This window comes from Neomonachus schauinslandi, chromosome 3, assembly GCF_002201575.2.
Source record: "Neomonachus schauinslandi chromosome 3, ASM220157v2, whole genome shotgun sequence".
Lineage (NCBI taxonomy): Eukaryota > Metazoa > Chordata > Mammalia > Carnivora > Phocidae > Neomonachus > Neomonachus schauinslandi.
Genome location: NC_058405.1, coordinates 33,557,955 through 33,573,516, shown reverse-complemented (window position 1 = coordinate 33,573,516; position 15,562 = coordinate 33,557,955).

Here is a 15,562-nt window from a genome sequence, read left to right as displayed (position 1 = left end):
AGACATTGCCAGACATCTGATGGCAAAGAGCAAAGTCTCTCCCACTCCCCTGGCCTTTGAGAACCACTGCCTTGGACCAATTCCCCCAAATGTCCACGGCAGCTCTAACACTAGCTAACCAGAGGGAAGAGTTGCAAAGCAGGAATTGCAAGTGGAACCGCTCAGAGCATTAAAGCAGGACAATGCTAACCCAACCGAAAATTTCCTCCTTTTATGTAAGGGAAGCTACTCATTTTAATTTTATGCCATTCCTTATTCCTGAAAAATAACCCTCTCCATGATCTTCATCCTTAAAATCAGGGTTAAAAAATCAGACATGCCAGAATGTCTCATATGATTGAATTTACCAGGTAGGTCGTGAATACTTCCCTAAGCCTATACATAATCAGGTCATCCAGCAAAACTTTACCGAGTAACTACTATGTACTAGCCCCTGCAAATATCTCTGAACAAAACTGGCAACTTTCTCTACCTTTATGGTCTTTATGTTATAGTTGATTGATACTGTATTGATTGAGGTGAACTTACCAGCATGTTTTATAGTCATTGGAGTGTTTTATATTTTGAGATACATGATCATTTTTGTTAGGGGGTGTATATATTTCCTTACATAACCTGTGAATTCAGAAACATTGAGTCAGTCCCAAGTAAGTCTAGATAAGGACCTTCTTCCCTATTTTAGCTGGCCTCCATCTGAGACAATTATCCTTTTCTCGTTGAGATAGAGCCCATTTTTGCTCAAGAGGCCTTCATTCTCAAAGATTGTACCATCACTAAGGAATTTTAAGTGTTCTGTTGGATGCTACTTGAAGAGACCTATGTTCATCTCCACAATGCACCTGTTCCTACGGTGGCCTTCCTCACTACTCAGCTCAGTTAAGAGCACTACCTAAGCACTGGCCCTCTCTCCTGCTTCTTCAGAAGAGCAAAAATAGCTTGTATGCACTAAGGGCTTATCAAGAGCCCCAACTGTCCTAAGCATTTTTATGTGAATTATCCCCTTTCATCCATAAAGCAGTCCTGGGAGGTAAGCAGAAGACAAAATTGAGGCTTCAAGAGATGGAGGCACTTGCTCGCCAGTTGGGAAACAGAGCTGAGATTCAAGCCCAGGCAATCTAACGGCAGGGTCTGAATGCTTAGCTTCCATTATGAACACTGTGACTTTTTTTTTTTAAGATTTTATTTTTTATTTATTTGAGAGAGAGAGAGAGAAACAGCATGAGAGGGGAGAGGGTCCGAGGGAGAAGCAGGCTCCCCGCTGAGCCGGGAGCCCGATGTGGGACTCGATCCCAGGACTCCGGAATCATGACCCAACCGAAGGCAGTGGCCCAACTAACTGATCCACGCAGGCGCCCGAACCCTGTGACTTTTGCAATGATTTCTGTGTCAGTTAGGTCCAAAGGAAAGCAAGGCGTGGCTCTGGTGATTGAACTAAAAGGGCCTTGATAAATTACCATATGACAGGCAGCGGCACTTCACCGGGATGTCTTCAATACAAACCCAGTCGCAGTCCCTCGATGAAATATAATCCAGGATATTATACCGTTTCTGAACTGGAAAAAATGATTAGGTCATCTGTATGTCATATGTATTTCTCTGTGACATATAGACAGATATACATGTATGTATGTATGTATGCAGGAGTATCGAGGAGTCTTGATTCAAGAATATACTTGATTAGATGTAAACAGCATTCTTTGAAGGTGGCATCTTCTTGATAAGACTCTTCAAGGATGCTCTCAATTTTGCATATTGGGAATCTTTTGAAGCCTTGTATGTATACGCGTGAGTGCATGCACACTTCCATGAGGCTACTTTTTCTTGCTGCTGTGGTACCGTCCTCCCAAACCTATGATTCACAACAGGAATGTAGCTTGGAACTTCTGCTATGTAAGCAGCTGCAGATACTTCAAATACCATTGTACATGTGATCCTGGACTTGCTATAAATTTGCCCCTAAAAATAAAGTAACAAGTGACTGAGCAGCAATAGGAATTAATCACTGCAGTGCGTGAATGGAATGTGCTAGGCTCTACCTCAAAATCCTTTTATAAAAAGATTGATATAATTAAAACCCCAAAGAAACATCCAAGGATGCTATATTTGAGCAAATGTGCTGCAAAATTTTGGAAAGAAGTTTTCTTTCTTTCTTTTCTTTTCTTTTTTTTTACAGGAGAGACGTAGTGAAAAAGGGTTTCCACACCTTCTACATCATTGGCAATAAGATAATATTATTACATCACTGAAGAATTTATCATGCAAAGGAATTTAAATTGGATTCAATCTTGGTACACTGGGATTTTTTTGAAGGCTGAGGGGATAATCAAGCTTCTCAATTAAGCTGTTTGCCATGACGGGAAATAACACTTAAAACTTCTACTATAATTTGTAGCAAAGATTACCTTGGTGGTTCAGAAATGTGAATAACCATTTGAAAAACCCAGACATCTCAAGCTTTCAAAATTAGACTTGAATGGTTAAATTCTTTAAAAAACAACAAATCAACCAACCAAAGGAAAAAACCAAAGAATTATGACTCTAGAAATCTGCCTTTTTCCTGTGACTATAATACATTATCCAAATCCAACAGCCCCTATTCCTCTTACCCCTAATACTATCTCAAAAAGGAGGAGAATGAGTAGGAAAGAAAGAAGGAAGGGAGGGAGGGAGGGAGGAAGAGAGGAAAGAAAAGAAAGAAAGAAGGAAAGAAAGAAAGAAAGAAAGAAAGAAAGAAAGAAAGAAAGAAAGAAAGAAAGAAAGAAAGAAAATACTAACCAGAAGAAGAACAAAAGAAAAAAAACATAATAACCAGCACTTTAAAAAAGGTCACTAAGTAGACAGTTCATAAAGGCCTCCGTGATTATGACTACACCACAGGTAACAAAGTGTTTAGATCATCTGAAAGAGAATTTGATTGAAAATCAATTTTTGGATATGGGAAAGTGAAAGAGATTTCTTAAACCCACTTGAATTACTGAAGATGAAAGGTTAAAAGCTTTAAAGACCAAGAACTGCATTAGCAACCGAACAGTAAATACCATCAACAGAGACACAGAAGAATTAGCAAAACAAATATTAAATGAGGAGGGAAAAAAAGAATTCATTTCAAAAGCCAAAAAAATTTCTTTTCTTTGTATTCCAAAACTGATTTTGCAGTTTTAGATGAAAGGACTAATGGGTAATTTCTATTTAATGCTTTCTACACAAGTGCACAGAATCACTTTCTGCTCCAAAGGGACAGGGATCAAAACAGGTAGATTTCCTTGGGCAGCTTTGCCACGGTTCTACACTGCGTTAGGAGCTGGGTTTCCACAGTGAAAGCTGATGTGTTATGGTCCGCAGCTCCCTTAATCTTACATGAATTAGGCTTAAAGCCACACACGATAAGCTTGGTTTCTGTGGCATTCTTTGGTTCCTAGAATTGCAGAGGAGAGAACTACTATGGCGTTGAGAAGCACAAATGGTTACAGTTTATTAATCTAACATTAAGACCTTTCCAGGTGGCTGACAAATACTCCTTTTAATAATGAACCTTAAAAAAATTAACCATTATTGTTAGAAGCAATAATGCACTTTCTGCCTTCTTCAAGAGGCGCTTAAACATGGTTTATCTATTTTTTTTTTTTTATAATTTCAGGGTCATCATTATAAACTTCATTTATTACTGGCATAATAACATGATACTATCATAGGCTGAAGGATGTTTTCCCTTACAATAAAAACCATTTGGCTCTCCAGACAAAAATACTATGAGAAAACAAACTACAAACCAATACTGGTACAAAAATTTTCTTTTTTAAAAAAAAATTTATTTATTTATTTTAGAGAGAGAATGTACATGCATGGGAGTGGGGGCGGGGTAGGGAGGAGGAGCGGAGGGAGTGGGAGAGAAGGTCTTAAGCAGACTCCCTGCTCAGCTTAGAGCCTGACTCGGCCGGCACTCGATCTCACGACGCTGAGATCAGGACCCAAGTGGAAACCAAGAGTTGGACGCTTAACCAACTGTGCCATCCATCCAGGTGCCCCTGGTACAAAAATTTTCAACAAAACATTTAAAAGCCAAATTCAACAGCACTTTAAAAGGATTATACACCGTGACCAAGTAGGATTTATCCCTAGGATGCAAAGGTGGTTCAACATACAAAAACTAATCAATGTGATAAACCACATGAAGAGAATGAAAGACAAAAATCACATGATTATCTCAACTGATGCAGGAAAAATGTTTGACAAAATTCAGTGTTTTTTCATGATTAAAATGCTCGACCAGCAAAACTAAGGGAGAAAATTACCTCAACATATTATGCTAATAACCTTAGCATAATAAGATGCTAACATTATACTCAATGGTGAGTAACTGAAAGCTTTTGCAAGATCAGGAACAAGACAAGGATTACTACTCTCTCCACTTCTGTTCAACATGGTATTGGAAATCTAGTCATTGCAGTTAGGCAAGAAAAAAGAAAAAAAGGGCATCCAAGTTGGAAAGGAAGAAGTAAAATGATCTGTGTTCACAGATGACATTTCTTACACATAGAAAACTCTAAAGGTTCTACAAAGAAACTGTTAGAATTAAGAAATGAATCTGCAAAATTGCAGAATACAAAATCAATGCTCAAAAATCAGTCGTGTTTTCATATACAAGCAGTAAACAATTCAAAAAGGAAGTTAAGAAAACAATTTCATTTATGGTAGCATCCAAAGGAATAAAATATTAGGAATAACTTGCCCAAGGAGGCAAAAGATCTGTACACTGAAAACTACAAAATATTGCTGAAAGAACTGAAAGAAGACACAAAAAGTAGAAAGACATCCCACGTTTATGGATTGAAACAATTAATATTGTTGACATGTCCATACTACCCAAAGCAATCTACAGATCCAATGCAATCCCTATCAAAATACCAATGGAATTTTTTGCAGAAATAGAAAAAAAAATCTGAAATTTAAAATCTCAAAAGATTGTGAATATCCAAAACAATCTCGAGAGAGAACAGATCTGGAGGGCTCACATTTCTTGATTGAAAACACATGACAAAGCTATAGTAAACAAAACTGTGTGGAATTGGCATAAAGACAAACATAAGACCAATGGAAGCAGGATCTTGAAGAGATATTTGCAGCCATGCTCCCTGCAGCATTATTCACAGTAGCCAAGATGTGGCAGCAACCTAAATATCCGTCAGTGGATGAATGGAAAAAGGAAATATGGTGTATATATACAATGGAATATTATTCAGCTTTAAAAAAAGAAGGAAATTCTGGCATGTGCTACAACTTGGACACTATGAGGACATGACCTTGAGGACATGATGCTCAGTAGAATTAGCCAGTCACAAAAAGACAAATAGAGCATGATTCCACTTACATGTGATTTCTAAAGTAATTAAATTCATAGAAACAGACTGTAGAATAGTGATTGTCAGGGGCTGGCAGAAGGGGAAACAAAGAATTGTTGCTCAGTGGGATAGAATTTCAGTAATACATGATGAAAAAATTCTAGAGCTCTGCTGTACAGCAATGTACATATATTAACAATCTTGTACTGTACATTTAAAAATTGTTAAGGGTAAGGCCACCTGGGTAGCTCAGTTGGTTAAGCATCAGACTCTTGGTTTCAGCTCAGATTGTAGTCTCGGGGTCGTGAGATCAAATCCTGGGTTGTGCTCTGCACTTGGCGGGAAGTCTGCTTGAAGATTCTCTCCCTCTGCCCCTTCCCGTGCTCATGCACTTGCACTTTCACTCTCTAAAATGAATAAATAAATCATTAAAAAATAGTTGAGGGTAAATTTATATAAACTTATATTTATATTGTGTTTTTTAATGCCACAATTAAAAAACACAATTGACTGCTGTATTTTTATAGATCTGCTAGCTTTTAAGATATGGTTCCTGTTTCTTCTTCATGCTATCAGTTCTTCTTATTTGTAGATGTTACAGGTATATCTAATTTCTAATCCTCTGTCTTCAGTAATAAATAATATTTGGGATGAACACCTGAATGTGATCCAATCTCTTTTACAGAAGTGTGGGCTTTGTGGAGAGCTGCTTGCATCTCAAAGGCCTATTTCCCCACGTATTCATAAATAGGCTTTTTAAAAACTGTACATACTAAGTTTTTTTTTTAAATTACAGATATATAGGGAAAAAAGTGCACAAAGGTGAATACAATAAAAAGTCTTTTTTCCATCTCCATTCCCCGCCACCAAGACTTCCTCATCAAACATTGTTTTGACAATCTCATATAAGCTTCCAGAGATTAAAACACACACACACACACACACACACAAATGGGAGACTACTATAAAACTATTCTGCACTTACTTTTTTCACTAAACAACAGATCTTGGAGATGTGTTTATTATCTCATATTTGGATTGATCTCATTATTTTTAATGTCATAATAGATTTAGTAGACAAACTGAATTAATTTAACTAGTTCTCTATTGATGGCTACTAAAGTTGTCTTCCTATTTTCCTATCACAAACTCTAAGAATGCTATTTAAAAAAACCTGAAATCTCATGTACAACTGCAATGTGTAAAGCAAGTAATAGAGGTAGTGTGTAAGGCTATCATAGATATAAGGCAGATAAATTAAAACCATTCAAACCTACCATAGGAACAAAAACCTTCTATACTAAGGTATTTATGTGACCTGACCTGGGGCACCACTAAATATGATGCTAAGATGAACACAGAGGCTGATGGGTGGCACCGGTGACACTTGTTCAAAGGTGGTTGACTCAGGAACACAACAGCTATGGTACCATGTTTGTACATGAGTGGGCATCTGAAAGCGTGAATTGCAAAAATGAACACTTAATTTATGGATACATGTACAAGTTGAAATACATGCACAAAAATGTCAGGGAAAGCTTCATTTGTAGGTTTGTGCAGGATGAATTAACATGTTTGCGACGTCTAAGGTGTTAAAATTTGGCATTTAGCATTTTTTTTTACTGTGTATTGATTCTATTATAATTTTAAAATATTTAAAAGAATATAACTTTAAAAATGAAATCTCATTTCTCACTTCTGAGATGGGCGAATATGATAAAAGTTGATAACTCAAGGTTTGGCAAGGATGTGGGCAATCGGCACTGACATGCATTGTTTTTGAGAACATACTCTTGTAGAATTTTTGGAGATAAATTTGGCAGTTTTAATAAAAAAATTTAAATATGCATATCCTTTGATCCGTTGACTACATGTGTTGGGGCTTTCCCCAGATACATATAAAAATATATATGTAAAATGATTTTAATTATAGCACTGTATGTACTCACAAGAATTAGAAACTCTTTAAGTGTCCAAAACCATGGGGTTATTTAAATAATTTACAATATGCATATGCTTTATATTAATATGTAGCTGATTAAAAGAATGAATATATCTGTATGTATTGATCGGAAAGAGTCCCAAGATATTCCATTACGTGAACAGAACAAGGTAGAGAATAGTTGTGTATAAAACCATCTTTTTTTGTGTGAGAGATTAAAAAAAGATATATAACCGTATTCACTCATCTGTATGAAAAATGTCACAGTGAATTCTTTTTTTTTTTTAAAGATTTTATTTATTTATTTGTCAGAGAGAGAGAGAGCGCAAGCACACAAGCAGGGGGAGTGACAGACGGAGAAGCAGGCTCCGCCCTGAGTAGGGAGCCCGATGCCGGACTCTCTCCCAGGACTCTGGGATCATGAACTTGAGCCAAAGTCAGACACTTAACTGACTGAGCCACCCAGGTGCCCCATCACAGCGAATTCTTGATAGAATTTAGTTCTCAGAGGTGGCTTGGGGGATCTGAGGGGAAAGGCAGACTTACACTTCAAATTTTTCTTGTACTATTGAATGAATTTTCTTCATAATCACAAATATATATTTCAAAATGAAATTAAAATATTTATAGAAACACTACAGTTTTTGTGAAATAAAATTTGAAAAATATTTTTCAAAGGATTTTCACTCTTAGAAGACAGTGGTAAGGGGTACCTGGGTGGCTCAGCCGTTAGGCATCTGCCTTCAGCTCAGGTCATGATCCTGGAGTCCTGGGATCGAGCCCTGCATTGGGCTCCCTGCTCTGCCAGTGGCCTGCTTCTCCCTCTCCCACTCCCCCTGCTCATGTTCCTTCTCTTGCTAGCTGTCTCTCTCACTCTCTGTCAAATAAATAAATTAAATTAAATTAAAAAAAAAAAGAAGACAGTGGTAATAATTCAGGGGAGAGCAATAGCACTTTCAGGGTCCCTGCTTTCCAAACCAGAAGGTTTTGAAATAGATGAATTGCATAAGATGAATTTTCAAAAATTTCTTCTGAGATGGTATCATCAAGAAAAAATAAAGACAAGAAGAGGTAACTTCAGAAGGGCCTAAGGTGGCTGGGAATTAGGTGCATGGAACATCTAACTGTCTTAAGGCGGTTGCCAAAAACTTAGCTTTGGTGGGTGGAGGAGGGAATTTTGCAGGAGTTTTTGTGACCTGCTTTCACAGAAGCACTTGGACCCTCATTTTTGTAGGCAAGAAATTTCTAACATACGGTATAATAGTCTCTTCCAGATTTGTAGCACCAATGTACAAATTTTGTACATTTTTGCACTTGAGATGGGAGGAAAATCCCTGTTTTAATTATTTATTATATTTTCTCAGCTTTAAAAGATTATTTTAGGGGTGTCTGGGTGGCTCAGTCAGTTAAGTGTTGGACTCTTGATTTCAGCTCAGGTCGTAATCTCGGGGTTGTGAGATCAAGCCCCACATTGGGCTCCACACTGGGTGTGGAGCCTGCTTAGGATTCTCTCTTACCCTCTCCCTCCACCCCTCCCACACCCTCCCTCTCTTAAAAAAAAAATTATTTTATTCTATTTTTGTCATTTGTGAAAAAGTATGAGCAATACAGATAGCTCAAGAAAAATAGAAAGGAAGTAAAATTTCCATTGTCCAAAGGTAACTAACCTTAATATTCTGCTAAATTTTTCTTCCGTGATTTTTGTTTGTTCACTTATTTAATTTGAGCTTTTATATGGATGTGATCATACTGTCTATACAATTTTATTTCCTGTTCAGACAGGCCATGGGAGTGCTCTTCAGGACCCTGCACTATAATAAAGATGTAAGGGGACCTGGATTATTATTATGATTAAATAGCTACAGCCCACCAAAACAGTCATAAAACTCATCCAGAAAATATGGTAACAGGTTATTGAAAGTAGGTCGGAGAGCTGGACTGACAGAGGGTATGGATACAAAAATTAAATTCAGAGACCAAAAGGGTTTTTGGTTTACAATATGTAACAGCTTTTCATCTTGCAAGAAGGGAGACCATCATTTGCTTTCTTGTTGCCCATGTTCTCAGCTACAGCTCTTCCTGGTCTGGCAGAGCCATCCCAGCGAGGAAAAGAACATCCACTAAACCAGCCATGATAGAATCAAACCATAAATGCCTTAACTTCCAGTCACACAGAATCCAACTAATGGCGGGTTAAACAAATAGGGGTTTAATTTTCTCACCTGATAAGACGTCTGGAGGCAAGCTGCTGGTAGCTTCGATTCAATGGACGGACGATATCAGGGCCTGCACTTCATGCTCACAAGATGGCGGCTGTACCTCAGACAAAATGGCTGCTTCTGAGGTAGAAAAATGGAAAGATAGGCACCAGCCAAAGTGCTTCCTTTTACCAGGAAATCAAAAGCTATCTCAGAATTCCCATTTCTGCTTATTTTTCATGGGCTGAAACTGTGTCAAATGGCCACGCCGAGATGTTGGGGAGGCTGGGGAGAAAAGTGTTTAGTTGGTCACTTTGCTCCGTCACACAGACTTGGAGTTCTGTTCTCATGGAAGAAGTGGGGAATAGGCCTCATGGACGTGCAGACAGTTCACTTTGTCAGCCACAGGGGACAGAGGTTATCTACTTCAAGCTCCTTATTTCCAAGATGTATGCAGAATAAATGTTTCCTTTGCCTGCTGCCCCAGAGGTGGACGCTGTAGAACATGGGTGAGAATGGGGCTCCAGGCTGGCTTTGGACCACCTCAGCACTGAGCATGGAAACCTGCCAGGAGAGGAATGTGTTTTCTTGCCAGTGGAGGGTCACCCTGAAGATGTAACTGAATTTCAAAGAGGCCATCACTGTCTAGAGGAATGGCCACTTCATGTCCACCTTGAGCCCATGTGGGGCTCCTGTGTTAAAGCTCATTCCTAGGCTTGGTCATTCCAGGAGACCACCGCATCTCAACATGTGCAATCATATGAGAGGGCAGTGGACATTTTCCTCTCCTTCCATTTTAACCCAACACCGGAGGGGTAAGTTCTGGGAAAAGGAGAGGGTGTGAGAGAAAGCGGAGATTGCTCTTTTCCCCTAGACTGTGGAAGCTGCAGAATAGACTCTGGCTTGGGGTGGGAGAGTGAGCTTTAGATGACATAAAACTACATGAACTGGACTGGATCTTACAAACCTAAATGGAATGGGATTGATAAATGTGAGTGCGCGATAACAACAGAAGCAAACTGAGATATTGTTAAGGGAGCTGCTATCCAGTAGGAAAGGAGGGTTTGATGAACTATAGTAACAGCAACTGTACGGGTTGAATAGTGTCTCCCCAAAATACCTGTTGAAAGCTTAACCCCCCAGAACCTGCGGATGTGACCTTATTTGGAAACAAGGTCTTTGCAGATATAATCAAGTTAAATGAAGTCATATCGAATTAAGGTGGGCCTTAATTCAATATGAAGAGGAAAAATGGGACCCGGAGATGCAGGAAGAATCCCATGTGAAGCAGAGGCAGAGGTTGGAGGGATTCTGCTGCAAGCAAAGGAAAGCCAAGGCTTGAAAACCACCATCACAAGCTAGTAAGCGGCGAGGAAGGTCTCTACCCAGTCTCCGAGGCAGCAGAGCCCTGCAGACAACTTGAATTTGAACTTCAGTCCTCCAGAACTGTGAGAGAACAAATTTCTGTTATTTTAAGTCACCTATTTTGTGGTACTTTATGATATGATAGCAGCCCTCAGAAAGGAACAAAGCAGTCAAAAGAGTAGGAGAAAAATTGTTTTATTTTGTACCCCTAATAACACGAGACTGTTCATGAGACCAGTAGACAGCCACATCAGTGTGGATCCACACCTTCGTCACTATACCATTTTCAAAGACCTCTTAACTTAATGTCATCTTCCTTACCTGGGCTAAATAGAAAACATCCTTCAGTTGCCTTGCATTTTTTCCTAAAACAGAAACTTGTCAATCTGTTCTTGTTTAGAGAATGTGCGATGTTTTTGCTTTGGTTGTTAAGCATGTTTAATTAGGACCACAGAGCTTATTAGAGAGAAGGCATTAATTGCTTCCCCCTTCCTAATATTATCTGAGGAAGGCTATCTTTAACTCTGTTTTTTCTGTACCTCTCTCCCTCTTGCTTGTTTTTCTGTATCTCTTTTTGCAAAAAGAAGAAAACATTTTATTTTCATGGACTTGAAACCCTTGTGTCCTTTTACTCTTATTGCAAAACTCTACATGAGGCAAAATGAAGGAGAAGCTTCAACCGTTCTAGTTGCCCATGATGGGCTTATTCTAAGACTCTTGGCTACCATGGCAACAGAGCTTGGCCTTCAGCCATTCTCCCATCTCACCTAACTAGTAAATATATTTGCATATCTACATGGGTAGGGGCAGGCAGGTGAGAAGCTAATATTTACAGAGGGTTTAGGCTATTCAGACTATCTGTGCTACATGCTCTATTTTATTTGGAGTTTCTTGGCTAACCTCTCAGTATTTTGCAACTTGCCTCATACTTCTTACACAACTTTAAATTTTTTCCTAAACATTCAAAATCATATTTTAACACAATAGAACTTGGCGTTTTTAAGTTTACTATGATTTTCTCACATCTTCTTTTTTTACTTTAGAGGATACTAAATCAAATTTTAGCAAATCGCATTTTGAGCTCCCTGACAAATGTTAATTTTTTTTAATGGAAGTGACATGACATGGGGCGCCTGGGTGGCTCAGATGGTTGAGCGTCTGCCTTCGGCTCAGGTCATGATCCCGGGGTCCTGGGATCGAGTCCCTCATTGGGCTCCCTGCTAGGCGGGGAGCCTGCTTCTCCCTCTGCCTCTGCCTCTCTCTCTCTGACTCTCATGAATAAATAAATAAAACATTAAAAAAAAAAAAAAGGAAGTGACATGACAAATTCTTATATAATTTTTGGTTTAACATTTTTTTTTTTAATTTGGATGTTTGATTCATTTAAAAGTAGAAATCCCATATAATTATGGCACACTAATTCTATTGGGATATTTCTTCATGTCCTAAAGTCTATGTCATGGAAATATATTCATCATTTTAAGGATGTTTGAGATATTTGTTACTGTAGACACATTTTTAATTGGCCAGTATAAATACTTCTTGTTAAAACTTTTAATTCTTACAAAATTCAAGTTAATATTTAACACATGAAACAAGAAATAAACCCTTAGTGCTAAACTTCCACCATTAAGAAGTGCTTTTAAGTTTTTTGAACTTAATTTGAACCTTTATTTTCATTTAGGCACCATTAAGTAATATGAAAGGGGAGTGACAGAAACATTGTTTGAAATTTGCCTCTAAAATGACTTTAACCCTTTGAATGCGTATTCCAGGGTAGCATTAGCAGGCAATAAACCCAGGAGAGAATTAGGAGCGAGAATGATTTCTGGGAGCCCCGTTCACGTCTGGTGTTTCTTCTCTTCCTGCTATATGAGTAATTGAGGTGCACAGGTATCTTGGGGACAGGATGAGTGGTGAGGCCAGTCATCAAGATCAGGAACACATGAGAGGAAAAGTGGAAACTTTCTGCCCCACTTGCTTTTCCCTTCTCCCATTTTCTTCTCGGCTACTGACTCTGCCACCCAAGTCATGAACCTGGGAATGACTTTCATGATACTTCCCTGTCTCCATCTCTACTTTTGGCAGGATCCAAGTCTGATATTTCCTCCTTTGTTCCTTGTCCTCTGTCCCTTGGAGTCCTTCACAAGGATAATTATGGCAGATTCCTAACAGGCCTTCCACTCCAGACCTCTCTCCAATCCAAATTTCATGTTGATTTCAGAGATATCTTTCAAAACCACAAAGATGACCGTTACTTACATGCTTAAAAAAAAAACTTGAAAGGGCTCTCAGTGCCTTTAGGATAAATCTTAATTTCTAGAACTGGTCCTTATTTTCTGACCAAGCTTACCTTTCGTTGTGGGCCCCTTACACTTTTACTGGTATCCAGGGTCACTGCGTCTGCCGTGGTCACTGGTACATCTCTAACGGGGTGCTGTTCAGTGGAGGTCTATGTTACTGATGATGTTCCCTCTGCCAAAAATGCTTTTCCCTGCCCTATCCTTCTTTCTTTCATTTCTCCAGGGACGTCCTTTCTCTGAAAACAGAGCCCTTCTGCCTCTTTTTTTTTTTTTAAGATTTTATTTATTTATTTGAGAGAGAGAGAATGAGAGACAGAGAGCATGAGAGGGAGGAGGGTCAGAGGGAGAAGCAGACTCCCTGCTGAGCAGGGAGCCCGATGTGGGACTCGATCCCAGGACTCCAGGATCATGACCTGAGCCGAAGGCAGTCGCTTAACCAACTGAGCCACCCAGGCGCCCAACCCTTCTGCCTCTTTATCTGCCCCCCCACGTGCATTTCATATTTCTTTCAAAGTCCCTACAACTCTTCAATATTAAGTATTTGTGTATATGCTTTTCTACCTCCTTCCCTTCTCCACCCTAAGTAAGGAGTAAGCCTTTTGAAAACAGAGGTTCTTTTATTTGTTTTCATATCCCCAGCACTAAACACTTTGCCTGGTATTTGGAGGTGCTTAATATTTGGAATCAGGGTATGAGAAACAAATGAATGCCACACGATTAACTTTGGGTTGGTGTGGGCGACTCTGGGTTATCTCTTTAAATCTTTTCTATGTGCATTTGGAGTGTTTCTTTCTGTACTAGCTGTGGTCCCAACCTAACAGCACCTGTCCCTCCTGATTGTTTTCTAGTTGCCTCATCTACAGCTTCTGCCTCTCGCAGGATTTGGCTTTTCTCCTGGGGCAAGTATTATCTGGCCCATACGCTATCCGCTCCCTTGTACCATATTCTCCTTGGTGGGGATGAGCAAAGGTTTACTGTGGCCGCACTGCGATTGGCAGCTGTCAGAATCAAAACTCATTAATAACAAAATGATAACGCTTCAAAGTACATTGCATTACTCCTTCAAAGTCCTTTGTGAACATTATCTTATTAATCATCACAATAGCTCAGGGGAAGATAAACATTGTTGGTTATCTTACCTAGATCATATTTTGAAGGAACTTTTTTTTCTTGTTATTGTTTGATTAAGCTATGAAATCTGGATAGTAATTTTCATATTGGCTATTTGGATATAATTTGATATGCTGATGTAAAAATTTCCCTGGATCGGTAACGTGGGTTTTTATTTTTGTTTTAGATGTCTCACCCGGACACTTGTCAAATTCTTTCCAGAGAGCTGAGCAAAGAATAACAAGCAAAAGACTCAGATATTTCTGCTCAAGGACTGCAATTTTCTGGATAGTGTGAGACTCATTAAGCCATCATTGGTTCATGTTCTAGAAATCAAAAGATGAATTATCTGCACACATAGTAGGTGCTCAAGTGATTGTTGAATGACTGAACGATGTACTGAATCTAGATGTTTAGAGGGAGGGTTTATGTAGGAAATTAGGATCCCAGTCAGGAATTCCACTAGTAACTGGTATCAAATAGCTAAAAGAGAATTCTTTAAGGAAAGGAATTTTATTTAGAAAACTGGTTGAAAAAATTGACTCAATAGTTCTGTCCCCATCTCACCTCTAGCATCCTATATTTCTTTTTCTCATAACACTTTTCACACATATTATAATATATTTGTTTACAACTTCAGTTCCCCTTCTGTGGCAGGGACCATATGTCCCTATGTACCTGACATATATGGTCAGTTGAATTGACTGTTGAATTGAAAAAAGTTAACTAGAGAGATCTATTCTGCAGAAAAATTGAAAGGAGGATAGGTTCAATTGCAAAATTATAGGAAGGGACTGTCTAATAGTTGGGCACTATATTCAAATTGGACATCAGTTATTATCAACTCTCCTTATGTGAAGAGTTTGAAATCTTCCAATAATTCAACAAACTGCATCATCTCTGGAAATTTTGTTTCCTTTTAAGAGATGAGCCATGTCACAGATTTGGCGCTTTCTACTTTCTAAGATGGGGTCTTATTTTGTAGGAGTGTCCGTCCAGGGGGAGAGGCCATTGGTGCAATTAAACCTCTGTTATCTTTGGTGCTGGGAAAGTGTGTTGGAGTGAGACTTCATGAGATTACCTCAAATTTCTTTCTAGTTCAGGCAAACATTTCTGACCTCATAGATTCTGTCAGCTCTGCCCACCCCATCAACATAGATTTAAAACACCAGGCTAAAGTCAGGCTACCGTGGTAATCAAACATCTGCCTTTTCTCAACACAACCGTTTTGTGGCAATGGAGTGTGGAGATGTGTGGAAGGGTGGAATATTTCTCCATTCTTGTAATTCCCCTTCCTGCTTGAGC